The sequence below is a fragment of the Capricornis sumatraensis genome, chromosome 22 (genome assembly GCF_032405125.1).
Source record: "Capricornis sumatraensis isolate serow.1 chromosome 22, serow.2, whole genome shotgun sequence".
Lineage (NCBI taxonomy): Eukaryota > Metazoa > Chordata > Mammalia > Artiodactyla > Bovidae > Capricornis > Capricornis sumatraensis.
The window spans coordinates 19,993,134-20,015,000 of NC_091090.1; positions in this window are offsets into that span (position 1 = coordinate 19,993,134).

A 21,867-nucleotide genomic window follows, 5' to 3' on the forward strand; every position below is an offset into this window, starting at 1 on the left:
GAGCAGCACTAATTACAATGTCCAAAATATGGAAATTACCTAAATGTTCACGAACAGATGAGTGGATAAAGAAGATGTGGTATATAGGGAAATATATAGGAATATTATTCAGCCGTAATAAAGGATGAAATAATGCGATTTGCAGCAACTGGAATGGACCTAGAGATTATCACACTAACTGCAGTCGTCAGACAAAAGCAAATACCATATGATCGCACCCATATGTGGAATCTAAAATATGACACAAATGAGCTTATTTACAAAACCAAAAATAGACTTGCAGACATAGAAAACAAACTTACGGTTACCAAAGGGGAAAAGAGGGGAGGGAGGGGTTAACTAGGAGTTTGGGATTAGTAGATACAGACTACTATATATAAAATAGATTTTTTTAAAGAAGGTCTTACTGTATAGCATAGGGAACTACATTCAATATTTTGTAATAAACTGTAATGGAAAAGAATCTGAAAATATATATATACATATCTGAAAAATTATATATACACTGGATCATGGATCACTTCACTGTATACAAGAAACTAACACAACATTGTAAGTCAACTAAACTTCCATAAAAATTAGAAACAAAAAGACCTACTCTCTCGATCTGAAAAGATATCTGAAATTGGAAGTTGAGAGAATTTTTTACATTGGCAAGGAAACATTCATGAAGAAAAATCAAGACTGGACAGTTTCCAGGTGAGAAATTTTAAATTTAAATAAAAGCTCCTGCTGCTAAACAAACAGGAGAAGAAAACTTGATACCTTCAAAAGGATTGAACTGAGTGGGACTGGAATTTCTTCTACCGAGTAACAAATACTGAGACACAGTGGGATGATGTATACAGAAAATCTGCCTCCAGAATTGTATACAAAAGCTGATTGCTATTCAAGTATGAAAGCAGCAAAAAAGTACTATCATGTCTGCAGATTATAAAAGCAAAAAAAAAAACCTCTAAGGTTAACTTTAACATTTTAAATTAAAACTGTTGAATGCAGCAACTTCTAAGACATCAACAATAATGAAGAAATTTAAATCCTACTATTACACCCTGCAGAGATCATGGTAGTTAACATTTTACTAAATTTTTTTTCTATTCTTTCTTCTATAAATGATATTAGAAACCAGGTTTGCAACTGCACTCGGATTGAAATCTGCCAGAAGCGCTATTTGTTTTATTTGTCTGGCCCACGGGGAGGGAAAGAAGACAGAGATTTTGAAATTTTCTGACTCAGTGGGGCGTCTGTTTGATTTTTACAAGGATGAGTCACAATTGCACAGTTAATTTAACAAATCCCTCTTCTTACAAGAGTGTCTTCCGGACCTAAATGAATACTACAGCACATGCCAATTTTTTGTGTCTGCCTACTTTCAGGGTTCATGGTCAGTGTTCAGGGTCAAATTCCTGGAAGATTAAGAGAAACCTTTTTTTTCCATTAGTTTTTGCTTCATGTCCTTTGAGGTTCTGTTATTAGCTGTATATTCTTACAAGATCATCAAGTCTTCCAGGTTGATTGGTGCTTTTATCATATAAAATGGCTCTCTTTGTCTCTAGCTCTTTTCTTTGCTCTGAAGTCTAATCAGATATTGATATAGCCAGGCTCCTCTGTCCATGGAATTCTCTGGGCAAGAATACTGGAGTAGATAGCCGTTCCCTTCTCCAAGGGATCTTCCCAACCCAGGAATCAAACCCACGTCTCCTCCAGTGCAGGCAGATTCTTTACTGCCTGAGCCACCAGGGAAGTCCTGTTAATGTAGCCACTTCTGCTTTTTAAAAAATTCATGTTTCTGTATCTTGTTCCATCCTTTTCCCCTCAACTTACCTAGTCGTCTTTGAAGTGAGATTCTTACAAGCAGTATCTACCTGGATTGTGGTGTCTTATCCACTTTGTGTCTTTTGTAAGGGTGTGACAATGATTTACATCTAAGGTAAATACTGATGGGTTAGCACTTTACTCGGACAAGGCAATGGCACCCCACTCCAGTACTCTTGCCTGGAAAATCCCATGGACGAAGGAGCCTGGTAGGCTGCAGTCCATGGGGTCACGAAGAATCGGGCAAGACTGAGCGAATTTACTTTCATTTTTCACTTTAATGCATTGGAGAAGGAAATGGCAACCCACTCCAGTGTTCTTGCCTGGAGAGTCCCAGGGACGGGGGAGCCTGGTGGGCTGCCGTCTATCCGGTCGCACAGAGTCGGACACGACTGAAGCGACTTAGCAGCAGCAGCACTTTACTATCTGCTGGTTTTGTTTCTGTCCTCTGGTTCTCATTTCGGGGTTTCTCTTTTGGGAACTTTTCATTAAATAGCCCGAGAAGGATTTCTAACTAAACTTGAGTATCACAGGAAAGTGATGGCTCCTTCACGATGTCCTGACTAGAGGCAGCACCTGAGTGCATTTAAATGCAAGAAGTCTTTCTCGACCTGTCTGATCGCTTTGTGTACTTGAAGTAAACAGAACGTAAAGTATCCTCTCATTTTTTAACCCACTGTTTTTCTGAAGAGTTCAGTGACCCATCCAGTATTTTTTCTGTCTTTCTTTTTTTAGGAGGCCATGGGTGAAGCTTCATCGTATGACCTGCAAGATCTTAGTTCCCTGACCAGGGATGAAACCTGGGCCCCCTGCAGTGTGGAGTCCTAACTTTTCTGCAGCCAGGATTTTAGATTCTCAAACTACTTCTCCCAACAAGCTACTGTCTTACGGCTTCTCATTAAATAGTCTTGGGACTTGTGACCTAGGATCTCTTTTCATTTTATTAAGGTTCAGTTCAAAGTTCCTCCTTCAGAGGCCCCAGCACCAGGAGGGTTTATTTTTAAGGTACCATGAGTCTTTTTGGTTTTATTCTTCAAACATTATTTTTAGTACTATTATGAAAGCCTGTGTAAATATTATTCTGGTTGGGTTCTTTTTCTACTTTAGTAAGTCACTGGCCCATGTGAATAGGTTCCAATCTTCACAATGGGATAAGGTAACAGTTTCTTTCTTAACATGGATTGGTTAATCACATAACTGTTCTAACCTAGCTAGAACATATGTGTGACATCTTTTAACAATGAGAATGTGTATGAGCCAAAAAGATTTTGGTTCAATGGAGGGCCTTATGGGTCCAGGACCCAGATCTCTGAATTCTGGTGCTGGTGTTTCTGAAGAGGCCCAATGAGACTTGTTGAGCCCTGCCCCCAAGGCCTTCCCTGGTGGCTCAGATGGTAAAGAATCTGCCTACAGTGCAGGAGTTGCTGGAGACTTGAGTTCAATCCCTGGGTCAGGAAGACCCCCTGAAGGAGGGCATGACAACCTACTCCAATATTCTTGCTTGGAGAATCCCTTGAACAGAGGAGCCTGGCAGGATATAGTCCATACGGTCACAAAGAGTCAGACACGACTGAAGCGACTTAGCATGCACGCGCACCCCAAGGCCACAGGTGTGAGACCTTGTACCAAGGCCACAGAAATAGATCCCAGAAGCAAGGTCACCTCCGAAGCTGACTTAGCCCCTTTGTAACCATTGCCAAAAGCCCCCCTGATCATCACCAACAGGCTTCCTGACCCCAAATTAGGCAAAAATGCTCACCCGGGTAGTTACCCTAAAGCACCCTATGTGCAGGCATGTTCAGTCGCTTAAGTCGTGTCTGACTTTGCCCTAAAGAGTCACCTAAAGGCCATCCTTCCAGCAGGAATTTTCTTTGTCTTGAGGCTATAAAAATCGTCTACTAACCAACGAAAATGGTCGGCTCTCCCCTGTCAGGAGGTCGGCCCGCTGCGCTCCCGGTGCCCACAGTATCTCTGCTCTTTGTTCTTAATAAACTCACTCCCCTCTGAAATGCTCTGTATTTGGAAATTCTTTTCCAACCTCAGATTGCCTCAACAGGATGGTTACCAGGAGCAGGAATAACTGCACATTGGAACCACCGCTCTTGCCCCAGTTGAAATGCATTGTTTGGGCAACACTCACAGGAACAGACGCAAACAGGAAGACACAACCCTGTCCCTTCCTCCAGCGCTTGGTCCCCTCTAGTCCCGCTGTTGACAGAGGAGAAATCTGGCTGCAGCATCTCAACTCAGACCAGGGTAGAGAAGTGCTCATCAGAAAGCCAGCAGCCTGAATAACCCGACAAAGCCATCCTGATAATGGGGGGTGGGGGGTAGTTTTATCAGCCTTGTTGACAGTGATTATTCTAGGCTTTGGGCATGAGAACCCTTCTACCCACTCTTCAAACATCCATGCAGTTAAATATGAACCTTTATTTTAATCAGGGAAAAAAACCCAACCTATATATAGCACTTACTATCCATAAAGAAAAAGATATTCCGTTCTTCCATTTTGAATATAATTATATTTGTCTATCAATTTGTCTTGATAGACAGGCTGCTATTTTGAGGGGGAGGGTGGGAGACCCAGGTTCGATCTCTGGGTCTGAAAGATCCCCTGGAGAAGGGAATGGTGACCCACTTCAGTATTCTTTCCTGGAAAAGCCCATGGACAGAGGAGCCTGAAGGGCTACAGTCTATGAGGTCACAAAGAGTCGGACACAACTCAGCGACTAACACCATTAACACCACATGTTGCCCCATGTGGGATCTGAGTTCTCTGACGAAGGATCGAACTCACACCCCCAGCAATGGAACCTGCACCACCTGCAGTAGCCCAGAGTTTTAACCACTAGACCACCAGGAATCCCCTGCTGTTTCATTTCTGATGCTCACTAATCCCAATTTGGCTATGAGAGTCTTTTCAGCTGAGCCCCAGGTTTTCTCACTACCCCACAAGATCATTAAATGCTTCCTCACCCAACGGCAACAAAATGCCTTGCTGAACACACTCTTTTCGCATCGACTATCCAAGGCAACCAGAAACCTAGCAGTAAGACTGAAATACAAATTTATAAGTGAACCTTCAAAATCACTGGTATTAACTTTGACACAAATGCAAATTGGCATCCTGGTTAATGGCAAAACAAAACAAAAAATTGAATATACACTCTTCAAATGGACTTTTAAAGGTACCCAATTCAATTTTAATGTCACTGTCTATCATTTCCTATTGAATCTTAACATGAAAGCGTATTATTTAGATTTCCTTGTTTTATTAACTTTTCCTTTCTTGTCAAAATCAGTTTCTTAACCTTCAGTTCAGTTCAGTCACTCATGAAATAAATATTTCCTACATACCATGTGGCCCGAAGCTTTAAGAGTCAGCACAGAATTCACCTTTCTCCTTTCTCTAACATGGCTGTAGAAGCTTCTATCAGCCAAGTCTCTAAAGCTTCAGTGAGCAGAGCTTTGATGGTTCATTTGCATCAGGCACGGGAGTACCAACTATCACAACGTTGTTAATTGTCTATACTCCAATATGGAATAAAAAGTTAAAAAAGAAAAGAAATGGGAGAACAGGGAGTGCAGGGCCCCATGGCGCTCCAGGGCACACGGCCTTTCTGTGTCCCTCCTTTCTTTAATTACAGGAAACAGTCTTCACTCAGCCTCCTCAACCTTCCCTGAGTCCCAACGGGGAGATTTGAGTACCTGCTGTTTAGGAAAGGAAGGGATGTCAGACCAGGGAGAGACAGTCTAGAGAAACAATAGAGTAGCTTTGGGGCAAAGTCCTGGTTCCCCATCAATGGATACACACAATAGTTTTGAGTTGTTTTACAAATACTGAAACCCGCTCCAGGTGGGAGAAATGAATGATTATTGAATCAGTTGAAGCATCACTACGAACAAAGCTAGTGGAGGTGATGGAATTTCAGTTGAGCTATTTCAAATCCTAAAAGATGATGCTGCGAAAGTGCTGCACTCAATATGCCAGCAAATTTGGAAAACTCAGCAGTGGCCACAGGACTGGGAAAGGTCAATTTTCATTCCAATCCCAAAGAAAGGCAATGTCAAATAATGTTCAAACTACCACACAATTGCACTCATTTCACACACTAGCAAAGTAATGCTCAAAATTCTCCAAGTCAGACTGCAACAGTATGTGAACCAAGAACTTCCAGATGTTCAAGCTGGATTTAGAAAAGGCAGAGCAACCAGAGATCAAATTGCCAACATCCGCTGGATCATTGAAAAAGCAAGAGAGTTCCAGAAAAACATTTACTTCTGCTTTATTGACTATGTCAAAGCCTTTGACTGTGTGGATCACAATCAACTGTGGAAAATTCTGAGAGAGATGGGAATACCAGACCACCTGACCTGCCTCCTGAGAAATCTGTATGCAGGTCAAGGAGCAACAGTTAGAATTGGACATGGAACAACAGACTGGTTCCAAATAGGAAAAGGAGTACGTCAAGGTTGTATATTGTCACCCTGCTTTTCAACTTATACGCAGTGTACATCATACAAAATGCCAAGCTGGATGAAACACAAACTGGAATCAAGACTGCCAGGAGAAATATCAATAACCTCAGATATGCAGATGGCACTACCTTTATGGCAGAAAGTGAAGAAGAACCAAAGAGCCTCTTGATGAAAGTGAAAGAGGAGAGTGAAAAAGTTGGCTTAAAGCTCAACATTTAGAAAATGAACATCATGGCATCCGGTCCCATCACTTCATGGCAAATAGATGGGTAAACAGTGGAAACAGTGACAGACTTCATTTTTGGGGCTCCAAAATCACTGCAGATGGTGAGTGCAGCCATGAAATTAAAATAAGCTTGCTCCTTGGAAGAAGAGCTATGACCAACCTAGACAGCATATTAAAAAGCAGAGACAATACTTTACCAACAAAGGTCCATCTAGTCAAGGCTATGGTTTTTCCAACTGCCATATATAGATGTGAGAGTCGGACTGTAAAGAAAGCTGAATGCCAAAGAATTGATGTTTTTGCACTGTGGTATTGGAGAAGACTCTTGAGAGTCCTTTGGACAGCAAGGAGATCCAATCAGTCCATCCTAAAGGAAATCAGTCCTGAATGCTCGTCGGAAGGACTGATGCTGAAGCTGAAACTCCAATACTTTGGCCACCCGATGGAAGAACTGACTCATTGGAAAAGACCCTGATGCTGGGAAACACTGAAGGCGGGAGGAGAAGAGCACAACAGAGGATGAGAAGGTTGGATGGCATCACCGATTCGATGGACATGAGTTTGAGTAAACTCCTGGAGTTGGAGTTGATGAACAGGGAGGACTGGCATGTTGCAGACCATGGGTGGCAAAGAGTTGGACACAACTGAGCAGCTGAACTGAACTGACTGTCCAGAGTGGATGAGTGCTAAGCTGCTTCAGTCCTGTCCGACCCTTTGTGACCCTATGGATTATAGCCCGTCAGGCTCCTCTGTCCATGGGATTCTCCTGGCAAGAATACTGGAGTCGGTTGCCATGCCCTCCTCCAGGAGATCTTCCCACCCCAGGGATCAAACCAACATCTCTTTGTCTCCTGCATTGGCAGGAGGATTCTTTGCCACTGGCGCCACCTGGAAGCCTTGTCCAGAGTATCCTCCTAATATTAATTGTATGACCTTGGCAGATGTCAGTGAACTGCAAAGAATCACTTCCATTCTAACCTCAGGAAGAGATTAGGGAGAGTATCTAATAATTTTAGGGAGAATTTCATATGATAAATGAAAAAGATAATACAGACAAGTACAAGTTTTTGAAGCCTTACCTAAAATCCACTAAGTTCTTTATTTCATTGCTCAAAATCATATAGGTGTGAGTCTGTGCACATGTGCATTACTTATATTCATATACGAATGATATATATTAGATCTTTAATTTAGATTCTGTCCATGATATATACTAGCATTTACTTTGACCATAGTTTGCTTACATTTTGAACTCCAGTTTCTCAAAAATATTTAGATAGAAACATTCATTGTCCCAGTTATTTTGGCTTGGCAGCAGTGAATAGTGGTATGAAGCAAGATCTTAATTCTCTGCCCAGAAATTAAACCTGGGTAGCCTGGATGAGAACCAAGAATCCCAGCAAGCACTGGAGGCTAGAAGCTATTTTGCCCTGGATCTTTGCCCCCAGTGAAAAATGCATTTATCACAGAGACAAAAACTGTAAATGCAGGAAAACAAAGTTTATTATTGAAGACATAGCATAACAAGTGGGAGAGCATTCAGGGAGACAGTTTTAGTTAAGACAGAAGCAAAACAGGGATTCACATCCATAGAGAAAGGGTGTGGGCATCCTTCTTAGTGAGGAGGAGCTCAGTAAAGAGGCAGTTAAGTCGTGTATATAGGTCAGTTCTTCTGGGTCTTTGTTTCAGTTCAGTTCAGTTCATTTCAGTCGCTCAGCCGTGTCCAACTCTCTGCGACCCCATGAATTGCTGCACACCAGGCCTCCCTGTCCATCACCAACTCCCGGAGTTCACTCAGATTCATGTCCATCGAGTCAGCGATGCCATCCAGCCATCTCATCCTCTGTCGTCCCCTTCTCCTCCTGCCCCCCATCCCTCCCAGCATCAGGGTCCTTTCCAATGAGTCAACTCTTCGCATGAGGTGGCCAAAGTACTGGAGTTTCAGCTTTAGCATCATTCCCTCCAAAGAAATCTCAGGGTTGATCTCCTTCAGAATGGACTGGTTGGATCTCCTTGCAGTCCAAGGGACTCTCAAGAGTCTTCTCCAACACTGCAGTTCAAAAGCAGCAATTCTTCGGTGCTCAGCCTTCTTCACAGTCCAACTCTCACATCCATACATGACCACAGGAAAAACCATAGCGTTGACTAGACAGATCTCAGTCGGCAAAGTAATGTCTCTGCTTCTGAATATGCTGTCTAGGTTGCTCATAACTTTCCTTCTAAGGAGTAAGCGTCTTTTAATTTCATGGCTGCAATCACCATCTGCAGTGATTTCGGAGCCCAGAAAAATAAAGTCTGACACTGTTTCCACTGTTTCCCCATCTATTTCCCATGAAGTGATGGGACTGGATGCCATGATCTTCATTTTCTGAATGTTGAGCTTTAAGCCAACTTTTTCACTCTCCTCTTTCACTTGCATCAAGAGGCTTTTTAGTTCCTCTTCACTTTCTGCCATAAGGGTGGTGTCATCTGCATATCTGACGTTATTGATATTTCTCCCAGCAATCTTGATTCCAGCTTGTGCTTCTTCCAGCCCAACGTTTCTCATGATGTACTCTGCATAGAAGTTAAATAAGCAGGGTGACAATATACAGCCTTGACGTACTCCTTGACCTATTTGGAACCAGTCTATTGTTCCATGTTCAGTTCTAGCTGTTGCTTCCTGACCTGCATACAGATTTCTCAAGAGGCAGGTCAGGTGGTCTGGTATTCCCATCTCTTTCAGAATTTTCCACAGTTGATTGTGATCCACACAGTTAAAGGCTTTGGCATAGTCAATAAAGCAGAAATAGATGTTTTTCTGGAACTCTCTTGCTTTTTTGGTGATCCAGAAGATGTTTGCAATTTGATCTCTGGTTCCTCTGCCTTTTCTAAAACCAGCTTGAACATCTGGAAGTTCACGGTTCACGTATTGCTAAAGCCTGGCTTGGAGAATTTTGAGCATTACTTTACTAGCATGTGAGATGAGTGCAATTGTGAGGTAGTTTGAACATACTTTGGCATTGCCTTTCTTTGGGACTGGAATGAAAACTGACATTTTCCAGTCCTGTGGCCACTGCTGAGTTTTCCAAATTTGCTGGCATATTGAGTGCAGCACTTTCACAGCATCATCTTTTAGGATTTGAAATAGCTCAACTGGAATTCCATCACCTCCACTAGCTTTGTTCGTAGTGATGCTTTCTAAGGCCCACTTGACTTCACATCCCAGGATGTCTGGCTCTAAATGAGTGATCACACCATCGTGATTATCTAGGTCATGAAGATCTTTTTTGTACAGTTCTTCTGTGTATTCTTGCCACCTCTTCTTAATATCTTCTGCTTCTGTTAGGTCCATACCATTTCTGTCCTTTATCAAGCCCATCTTTGCATGAAGTGTTCCCTTGGTATCTCTAATTTTCTTGAAGAGAACTCTAGTCTTTCCCATTCTGTTCTTTTCCTCTATTTCTTTGCATTGATCACTGAAGAAGGCTTTCTTATCTCTTCTTGCTATTCTTTGGAACTCTGCATTCAGATGCTTATATCTTTCCTTTCCTCCTTTGCTTTTCGCCTCTCTTCTTTTCACAGCTATTTGTAAGGCCTCCCCAGACAGCCATTTTGCTTTTTCCATTTCTTTTCCATGGGGATGGTCTTGATCCCTGTCTCCTGTACAATGTCACGAACCTTATTCCATAGTTCATCAGGCACTCTATCTATCAGATCTAGGCCCTTAAATCTATTTCTCACTTCCAGTGTATAATCATAAAGGATTTGATTTAGGCCATACCTGAATGATCGAGTGGTTTTCCCTACTTTCTTCCATTTAAGTCTGAATTTGGCAATAAGGAGTTCATGATCTGAGCCACAGTCAGCTCCTGGTCTTGTTTTTGTTGACTGTATTTACCTTTAGCCAATTATCTGGTCTCTTTGTCCACACATGAACTCCCCTGAGGCCCTCCCTTGGGCCACACACACACAGTTCTCAGCCAAGATGGATCTCAAAGTGAAGGCTTCTGGGAGGTGCCAGACTCATTCACTGTGGCCTGGCATTATCCCCTGACTTCTGACCCACAGGGGGCCTTTCTGTGCACGTGTAGAGTCTCCTTTGTCCCAAACGGGTGAGAGCGGAGATCCCTCAGTCCTTCACGCAGACAGAATCTTGCCCCCTTTGTCCTTGCCATGACTTCTACCTTGACTATTGCCAGGACTCTCAGAGTCCACACGAGACAAAGACTGGTCACTTACCCTGTTTCTGTTGTTACTTCCATTTTGGAGGGCAAACAGGAGGCTGATTGTAAATTCCTCAACTGGAGCCCATCTATCTCTTGTCTCAGGAAATGTGAACAGTTGTAAGTATCCAGCCTGAAGCCCACTGCTTCCTGCCCCATGAAATGCAGACAGGAGGCCAACGGTAAAAGTCTGACCTGGAGCCCATCTATCTCCTGCCAAATCAGTATCGAATTAGTCCAGAGCTTATTAATAATCTCATAAAATGATTATAGTACTATGAATGATTCAATTATGTGAAGAATTATTATCAAAATGTTATGCTTTTAATACTTTTTCAAAATGTCCTAGTGGAATGATAGCACAGGTTCTCACTATTTTCAATTTTATATGGATTGCAAAAGCCAGTTTACATGACAACAGCTATTTGTACAATAACCAGTCTGTTAATGGCAGATCTTTCATAAAATAATTATGTTAGAAACCCTTAATCATGTAAGTTTTAATGGGGAAAAATGCCATTCATTCCATAGTAACTGCACTATTTTCAAATAAAAAAAATACAAACTCATTTTTTCAAGAAAAAAAAAAGTTTAAAAAAAGTCAATTTAAAAATCTCCAAACTTAGACTTTTTTTTTTTTTTTTTTTTTTGGATCACAAAACAAAACAATAAACCCAGTCGTCTCAGTCGTGTATAAATGCAAAGTCACCACTAGAGGGCGCAATTTACTCAGTTTCTCTTTGGATATGCTTCTGTAACTTCTCACCTATTAAGTGGAGGTAGCGAGAAGGCAGTGGCACCCCACTCCAGTACTCTTGCCTGGAAAATCCCATGGATGGAGGAGCCTGGTGGGCTGCAGTCCATGGGATCGCGAAGAGTCGGACACAACTGAGTGATTTCACTTTGACTTTTCACTTTCTTGCATTGGAGAAGGAAATGGCAACCCACTCCAGTGTTCTTGCCTGGAGAATCCCGGGGACGGGGGAGCCTGGTGGGCTGCCGTTTATGGGGTCGCACAGAGTCGGACACGACTGAAGCGACTTAGCAGCAGTAGCAGCAGCATTCTAAGCGGCAGTAGTCTTTAAACTGTGTCCTCAGCCCTCAATACTCAAAAAGTGTTATCCTAGTAATGTGTTTCACACTAAAATAATTTTAACCTAGAACTTTTTTTTATAGTTGCTGAAGTGTGCAAGGAGGTCTACCCATGAAAACAAGGTTACCTTGTAGCCTGGGTGAATCCATGTTTACACGTAGGGTTTATGATCTAGGGAAGTCCCAGAAACATGAGGGTCCTCGCTAAATGAGTTGTACTTATTCATGTACATGAATAAATTCAGTCTGTACTTATTCATTCAGAATTAGCAGGCTGAATACCAAAGAAGATTCCAGTAAGAGTTTATTATCTTTTACTAAAAAGTTCAGAGAGAGACACGTAGGGCTGGGCTGATCATCATCAGGTAATCTGGTTCCTTCTCTCTGCCCCACCATCCTATTCACGGCCTCCAAAGTCTATCATCTTGTGGCCAAAATGACTGGGGACCGCCAGCCCTCAGATTTGTGCTCTTGGCAGCCACACAGTATTTTCTGTACACTTCCTTAGCTTCAGTGGGTCTCTACCTCTTCCCTGGGGATGACAAGACTTGTTGCCCTTACCCCAGCTGCTTGATACTTTTGTTCCATAGAGAGCAGGGATCTATTTTCCCACTCCCTTGCTCCAGGTCCTCCCCACTGAGGGAGACTTTCTGTCTTCCATCCTTCCCATGAGCACCTGGAAGAGAAGCTGAAAGTTGGTGTGAACACTCCTCTTGTGTCTTGGGATCCCAGGAGTTCTATACTGTCACGCTAGCCTGCACTCGATCTTTGATAATTTGGTAAAACAGCTGAATTGTTCTGACCCGCTTGTTTGGTATTCTGCATCTTTTCCTCCCCTCCTGAGGACAGGTGAGCCAGGGATAACGTCTTGAGTCTATGTGCAGTGGCCTCTCTTCCTTTGGGTTTTAGTTTATTCCATTGTCTTGCAACCTCAACTCCTTGGAGATTCAGGAAAATTTGTGACTGGCTCTTTCTTCTTGTCCAGATGGGAGCAGGTCTCTACATCCTGGGCATAACTGAAGAGGCAATATGTGAAGAGACTGAGAATTTTCCAGCGTTACAACAAATCATTAAGCCACAGACACAAGCTTTCACAAACCAAGCCACATAAACAAAAAGAAACCCTCACCTTGGCATATTGTTGAGAAATTGCAGGACATAAAACTGAGAGGAAGCAGTCTTCACTTATGAAGGATTTTAAATAGCAGACTTCTCACCTGCAACAACACAAGCCAGGAGGCAGTGGAATAAACATCGTCAAAATGCTCAGGAGGAATAACTGCTAAACTGAAACTGTTCACCTAACAAAACTCTCCACAGATAGCTGTATTTGTTGGCACTGGGTTCAGTTCTAAAGAACAGAGAAACTCCAAGTGACGGTACTTAACACAGCTTAGGGGTTTACTTCCATCTCGTGTAAAACCAAGCTCTGCCGTCTAAGGGGTGGGTGGGGGCTGGGTGGGGGCTGGGTGGGGGCTGGGCTGCATGGTGTTCTCAGGACCCCGGTTTCCTCCCTCTGCATCCTGCCGTTGCCAGATGTGGTTCTTACCCTCCTGATCCAAGGCAATAAAAAACTTCTCTCTAAAGAAAATGACAGTCATGGAAGATGGAAGCAATCTCTTTATAAAATTAAAACTGGGGCTTATGTCAGCATGTAACAGATTTTATCAAATGCTGTTGGTCTGACACACTGCTGGGAGCTGTGGTTCAAAGTCTAGAGGAATAATCTCACCTTGAACTTACATCCTGGTGGTGATGGGAGTAGAACCAAGGACCTTCACCCTCCTTCCCTTTAGACTGCAGCGCATCTGAGAGGTTCACAGAGCAGTCGTTGCCTGTTGATCTCCCCAGGCTTGGAGACTATGCCAGCTGCCGTCAGCGCCTTCCATCCTTCTAAACTCACACGAGGCCTTCCTCCCTGGATGCTCCTCACTTGATTGCTCCAGAGTTCACCCGAAGACAAGTCCTCATCACAGACCAAAAGGAGCTCCCACTGCTCTCAAGGGCTGACTGCTGAGGGCTTCCCCAGTCTCCCACCACCAAACCCATTCTGAAACAAGGGTCAGGGATCCTCCTGAGAACTGGTGTTCTCAGGAGGGTCTCTGGACTGTGGGCAGGGGCCCAGAAAACACAAAAGAGAGTGACCGGGGTACTGGGAGGGCGATGCAGAGGCTGGTCACAGGAAAACAGACGTCTTCTCATTGTCTCTGTTCCTGGACCCATGGGCTGAAAGGCAGTAAGCAGGCGAGAGCAGGAGGGAGAAGGGGCGGAGGAAAGGTGCAGGCTTGGTGGAGCAGGGGAGGCAGGCGAGGGCCTCAGAGAGAGTCAGGGAGTGGGTTCACTCCAATTCAGAAATCAAGATGACACTGGTCAGGCCACAGATGGCCAATGTCAAGGTGACTATCAGAGCTGACTGCTGTTTCTTCATGTAGCCCCCTCCTTCTGTCTATAAAAGCTCTTGCCCCCTGATTGTCACGTCGGGGGAGTCAGCCTTTGGACAGGTGTCTACCCACAGTTGCCAGCATCCAAGATAAAGCAAACATTCCTTTTCCATCAACTTTCCCTCTTTATTAGCTTTCTGAGCGGTGAGCAGCCAGACCCCAGTTTTGGTTATGCTGGGAAGCCCCCCAACCAGTGAACCATACAGTTCCTGAAAGAAAGACTTTGACCTTATATTCGTGAAGAACAACGCCTAGCCTCTAGGGTGCATTCCTCACCCCACGGGGGAGGGGGTGGTTCTCAGACCTCCTCCCAGGCTGACCACTCCCTCCCCGGGGCTCTCTATCACTGGCCCCACACATCTGCCAGTCATCCCAGCTGCTCTCTCCCTCACCTCCTACATCCTCTTTCTGCCATCAACAGTCAGTTCCATCTCAACCTAATGCTCTTGCACCCCCCACCACCCCCAGGCCCCACCTCCCTCTCCCCGCACGGCCAGTTCTCACCAGGTCACCGCTGGCACCTCCAGGAGCTGATCCTTCTTCATGTTCTTTCTGCTCACAGTTCTCAGGCCATTCTTCCCTGAAGCACGTCTGTTTGCATTGCTTAGTTTTAGGAAACCATTTGTGGTTCAAAGAGATCAGTAAGAAAAGGGCCAGTGAGCTAAAGAAGATTGCACATCAGTGCTCAAAAGGCCGATCACCCTTCCTTATCCCTGGCAAGGTACAAAACACTACAAAGTGTAACCCGGACCCAGCAGATTGACAGAAAGCAGACAGTCGCCGAGGCTGATTTAGCATTAGCTGCGGGCACCTCACTCACTGTTGGTCACTGGGACTACAGGTTTACCCTCGGAGCCCCAAGCGTACTGTGACGAAGGCAATTTTGACAACATCAGTAGAAATGCATGTTCCCACCAACCCAGCAATTCCGCTGCTAGAAATGTACCTATTATAGACCTGAGGGCTTCCCAGGTGGCACTAGTGGTAAAGAATCTGCCTGCCAACGCAGGAGACGCAGGTTCGATTTCTCGATCAGGAATATCCCCTGGAGCAGCAAATGGTAACCTGCTCCAGTGTTCTTGCCTGGAGAATCCCATGGACAGAGGAGCCTGGTGGGCTACAGTCCATGGGGTCGTAACCAGTCAGACAAGACTGAGTGACTGAGCGTGCACGTGCCACAAAATTACCACTGTACGGAGCAATGTAGCATATGATGGGAATCCTGACTTTGGAAAAGGGAATGCATTCCCTTCGAATCCAGGAGCAGGACAGCCATGCGCACATTCATCTCTTCTAGCCATCATCCTACTGAAAAGCCAAGGCAATGCCTTAAGACGAGGAAATAAAAAAAAAAAGAAGTATCAGAAGCAGATGATAAAACTAACATTGTTTGCAGTGATATGATTATCTGTGTTAGAAATTCCAAACGTATATGACTAGAGTTAATAGGAGAAACTATCAAGTCACTAAACAGAAGATCAAAACGCAAAACTCAATTACATCGCTATGCCCTAGCTAGCAACAGTCGCGAACGTTGTGTTTTGTTTATCTTTAAGACAGAATTACAGCAGTTAGCTTATCTTCAGCCTGACTGGTTTCTGATTAAACGTATTTGTAAACCACAGCTTCCTCATTTGCCATTTTGTTTTTTACTTTTTACCTCAGTGAACTCAGTAAATTTTCGATCTATATTTTCAAAGAAAGATACCTAGTTTCTTTCACATGAAAACTCTGGCTTGTCTTTACACAATGAGGACAATTTAATGAGGCATGAAATTACTGGATCATAATATTTCCCTCTATTCTCAAGAAAGAATAATTTGTTGTTTTCTGGCATTCATGCTGCAGCAGAAAACTCTGAAGCCAAGATTTTTTTAAGTCCTTTAGAAGTAACCCTTTCTTCCCTCCAACACTGATTTTCTCTTAGTTATTGTAGATAAACTCTTTTTTTTTTTTTTTGGCGTACAGGTGTATGGTTGACATTACAACTGCTTGGTGGTATTCAGTTTATTTTTATTTCTGGACATTGAGAGAATCATCATTTTCAGCTCCTTGAAACTGGGCAAGGCAATACTATATTGGTTTTGTTGAAAGAACTGTACTGTGTCAGTTCTGGGTGAGAACATTTAATGGCTTCTCTTTCTGGCACTTTCTTCTGCTAGAGAAGCGCTTGTTGATTTGGACAGGCCACCAGACTGAAGCCGCCTGGAACTCGGAGGCAGTCTCCAAGGACAACGCCTTGGAAGTTCACCAGGGACCCTCAGCATACAGGAGAGAAGTCAACATTTGTCCTGCAAAGCCGCTGAAGGGTAGAGTATGTTTATGACTCCAGCATAAATGAGCTGATCCTGACAGACAGAACATAGCTCTCTTTTCATTAATTCTGTCCATCATCAACTCCCGGAGTTCACCCAAACTCACGTCCATTGAGTCAGTGATGCCATCCAACCATCTCATCCTCTGTTGTCCCCTTCTTCTACCCTCAATCTTTCCCAGCATCAGGGTCTTTTCAAATGAGTCAGCTCTTTGCATCAGGTGGCCAAAGTATCGGAGTTTCAGCTTTAGGATCAGTCGTTCCAATGAACACCAAGGACTGATCTCCTTTAGGATGGACTGGTTGGATCTCCTGGCAGTCCAAGGGACTCTCAAGAGTCTTCTCCAACACCACAGTTCAAAAGCAGCAATTCTTTGGTGCTCAGCTTTCTTCACAGTCCAACTCTCACATCCATATGTGACTACCGGAAAAACCATAGCCTTTATTAGGCAGACCTTTGTTGGCAAAGTGATGTCTCTGCTTTTTAACATGCTGTCTAATTTGGTCATAACTTTACATACAAGGAGTAAGTGTTTTTTAATTTCATGGCTACAATCACCATCTGCAGTGATTTTGGAGCCCAGAAAAATAAAGTCAGCCACTGTTTCCACTGTTTCCCCAGCTATTTCCCATGAAGTGATGGGACCAGATGCCATGATCTTCGTTTTCTGAATGTTGAGCTTTAAGCCAACTTTTTCACTCTCCTCTTTCACTTGCATCAAGAGGCTTTTTAGTTCTTCTTTACTTTCTGCCATAAGGGTGGTGCCATCTGCATATCTGAGGTTATTGATATTTCTCCCTGCAATCTTGATGCCAGCTTGTGCTTCATCCAGCCCAGCATTTCTCATGATGTACTCTGCATAGAAGTTAAATAAGCAGGGTGACAATATACAGCCTTGATGTACTCCTTTTCCTATTTGGAACCAGTCTGTTGTTCCATGTCCAATTCTAACTGTTGCTTCCTGACCTGCATATAGGTTTCTCAAGAGGCAGGTCAGGTGGTCTGGTATTCCCATCTCTTTCAGAATTTTCCACAGTTTATTGTGATCCACACAGTCAAAGGCTTTGGTAGTCAATAAAGCAGAAATAGATGTTTTTCTGGAACTTTCTTGCTTTTTCGATGATACAGCAGATGTTGGCAATTTGATCTCTGGTTCCTCTGCCTTTTCTAAAACCAGCTTAAGAAAATTCTTTTCATATTCTTCTGTCCTTCGGGAAAAACACCAAGTTGTCTCCCTACTCCTGATGGTTTTGTAAATCATTTATTTTTTTTGACATGTGCACACTGCTTCGTTTGTTTGTGGCTGGGCTGAGCCTTTGTTGCCCCAGCAGGCTTTCTCTAGTTGTGGAGAGTGGGGCTACTCTCTAGAGGTGGTGCACCGGCTTCTCATTGCAGCGGCTTCTCCTGCTGTGGAGCACGGGCTCTAGATGTGAGAGCTGCAGTAGCTGCAGCATCTGGGCTCAGTAGATGTGGCCCACGGGCTTGAGGCATGTGGAGTCTTCCCAGACCAGCGGTTGAGACTGTGTCCCCTGCCTTGGCAATGGATTCTTGACCATCTAAGCCACCAGGGAATCCCTGGCAGGCGGATTCGTATCCACTGCACCACCAGGGAAGTCCTATAAATCAGCATTTTAAAATTAAGTTCCTTTTTCTCTCTACATTCTGGAAGATAGTTATTATTCCATTTCAATAATGACTTACCACAGCAGCAACTAGGATTCAAGAGTATTAGAAGACAGGCATATACCCTTCCCCCACCCCAGATAAGAATGTTAGAAGAGTCACTGGGGGAGGGGGGAGAGCGGAATGACTTATACTGAAAAGAAAACATGATCATAGTACGTTGTTTCCATGGTTAGGCTATAAAAAATATTTACAAGATCAGAAAATGTAAAATCTGAATATCCATCCATCTTTTATGGGCAGTTGTGATTGACTGTGGGTTTACAGGTAGAGGAAGTGGGATTGGGAGGGATACTGATGCATTAAATGATTCAATTCTCATCCTCATTAATAGATTAACAGATAATATGTAAAACTGGAAAATCAATAAATAACAATATAAACTTTATTTTTCTCTCTTCTATATTTTCCTTCCCCAGATATAGAAGTAAACATCTGAATAAATAGATAAGAGATTTTAAGTGATTCCTTCAGGGGAATGGAAACTGAGGCTTAGAATGATGGAGAAGAGGAGTTTTTGGCTTTTTGAATCTTGTACAATTTTGTGTCTTTTTGAGATGTGAGCTGTGAAAGTTGCTCAGTCATGTTCAACTCTTTGCGACCCCATGGACTATACAGTCCATGGAATTCTCCAGGCCAAAATACTGGAGTGGGTAGCCATTCCCTTCTCTAGGGGATCTTCCCAACCCAGGGATCGAACCCAGGACTCCCGCATTGCAGGTAGCTTGTTTACAGCTGCACCACAAGGGAAGCCCAAGAATACTGGAGTGGGTAGCCTATCCCTTCTCCAGGGGATGTTCTGACCCAGGAATCGAACCGGGGTCTCCTACATTGCAGGCGGATTCTCTACCAACTGAGCTATCAGGGAAGCCCTGTGTCTTTTTAAACAGCAATCATCACACATGTCAAGTTACTTAGAAAAAATTTCACAAACTGCTTCACTAAGTAGCTGCCTCTTTTATTTCCCTTTTGCTGCCTCTGAACAAAACTGTTCACAACAGCTTTATTCACAACAGCCAAATCTTAGAAACAACCCAAATGGTGGAATGAATGAATGAATGATTTTCTCTGCCTTTTAATTCACTCCAGGAAGAGTCTATCAATTTTGTCCTCCCAACAGTTCACCAGAATTCCCTTTGCCCTACACCTCTCTAGCACAGAAGGTGATTATCATTATTTTCATCTTCTTTGAATGGATGGACCAAGCATGAGAGCACTCATTTCGTGCTTCTTTATCAGCCATTTTGCATACGTGTTCATACATGTGTTCATATTGTTTCTTCTTTATTCTCTAATGAATTACTTGTTCATATCCTAAGCCTTTTAAAAAATGGAAGTGTTTGATTATTTACTTTTTAAAAATTTATTTATTTTAAAAAAAGATGTTTATGTACAAAAGCTATTAACCCTTTATCTGGCATATAGGATGGGAATAACTTTCCTTCATTGCCATAGACTTTTAAAATGCATGTGTTTTTTGGAAATATCAAATATTACACTTTTATATGGTATATAAAATACCATTTTTATGTGGTATGAAATAAGATATGTCCTTTAACTAGAAAAAGAGGAGTCAAAGCTGACTGCAGTGGGCAATGGGGACCTGATCTGCTGGGTGATGGAGAAACGAATCCCCAGAGAGGGGGAGAGGGGGAGGGGAGGGGAGAATGCCTGTCAGTTGTGTCCACTGAGGGGAGCTGGGTGGGAGGGGGCGGCCTAGATCCTCAGGGAGAGTCCCCCAGGTGGGAGACCCACGCTTTGGAGACTTGGAATTGTACTGAGAGAAGGCAATCTGGGGGTCCTCAGCTCTGGGGGGAGAGGCACCCCCATAGCATTGCGCTCAGATGCTGGGAAGCCTCTTCCAGAGACACAGGAATGCTGTTTCCTGCAAGGCCCCAGACCTCAGGGTCATAAAGGAGCAGGAAGAAGTGGGGGACCCCGGGTTCAGGGACGAGTTCCCACAGGTCCCAGTGAGGGCCGGGTGGCAGTGCTCCTCTCCCCCAGTATTGGTACAGCCCTGAGAAGTGAGGAGTCTTGGGGGAGGCAGTGCGAGGGAATTCAGGAATGGGAAGTTCTGTTCCATGCCTTCTCCTCCATCAGACTCGCTTCCTGGCCCAGGTCCCTTTTCATTTCTTGAAATCTCTCCTTCCCACCCAAGCCTGTCATCCTCATCAGATTTAGGGTCGTTCCAGATAAAATGTGGAGGCTTCTGAGCCATTTCCTGGGGCCTGGAGCTGGTCACTAACCTGGAGCCACTTCTTTCCCCCAGGTTTCGTTCTTATACTCGTCTTCCTGGGAGAAGCACTGATATTTCACAGCTCTCCGGCTCTGCACAGCTCACACCACCCAGGAGCCTGGGAAGATTGTGAGGGAAATCTACATTTTCCATTTACCCAGGTTATACAGGAGCTAGGAAGACATAGAAAGGAGATGGAATTTCAATTTTAAGAAAACAAGACAGTAAAAAGGGGACCTTAGGAGAAAGAGGTAAAAACACACTTGCAACTTAGTTTCCGAGGCCTTGTCACCAGGCTACCTATCTCTGGAATTCTCAAACTTGTAGGCACCTTAGAATCACCCGGAAGGTATGAGAAGATGCCAACGCCCACGCCAGACGCAGACCAATGGAAAGATCCCCCTGGGGTGGGACCAGGCAGCAGTGTGTTTAAAGACCCCCTGGCGATCCCCGGAGGCAGGTAAGCCTGGAAATCACTGGCCTAAAAAGTGAAGCAGCCGTCACTCTCCTCTTTCACACTGAGGAAACCGAGGCACGGGGAGTCTCGTGATTCTCTTAAGGTTCCCCCGTGAATTAGTGGCATCACGGGGGCCCAGAGGACTCCAGGCTCAGAGCTCCTTCTTGTGCCGGAGTCGCGCCGGGGCTAAACAGGGAGCGCAGCCAGGCTGCTCCGCGGAGGAGCGCGGCGGGGCCGGGAGCCGGGAGCGCGCTCGGGTGATGGACGGGCTGCCCCGCCCCCTGCTGGCCAAAGTGCGCTATAGGCCCTCCAGGCTGCGCGTGTGTGTGAACCGCGCCGCAGCTCCCCTCCGATTCCTCCCAAGATCGCGTTCTGCCCACGCTTACTCTTCGCAGCCCTCGGTCCTCCCGACTTGCGCTTTGCTGTGTGAAAAGGGGCCCTCCCTTCGCCGCCGACAGCGGAGTCACCGTTTCCCTGCACTGCCGTTTCTCCACGTCGTTGGGTGAGCATCTTCCTTGCAGAGCTGGGGGTCCTGGAGCCCCCATGGTGCAGTCTCTGCTGAGCATCTGGACCTTTGTGGGGAGCTCAGTGGGTCCTCGAGGAACGGAACTTGCCGAGAGAGCGCTCATGCCCGAGGTCAGTCTCTGTCCCCAGTCCTGAGTCCCATCTCTTCCTCACACGAGCTCTCCCAAGAGGAGCTGCGGGCAAATGGCTCTGTGGGAACTGCGCTCAGGCAATGGCATAGTCTGTGGCCCTGTTACAGAAAACAGCGCGGGATGACTCCCATTACTCTGTTGACCTTCTAGGGGGTACCTGTCTTCTTCCCCCTCCCCAATCCCAAGATTCAGGACGTGAGAAGAATCTGAGAGAAGCTGAGACCACAGTAGTCCCAGGAGGGGTGAGGAAAGGCAGCTCCAC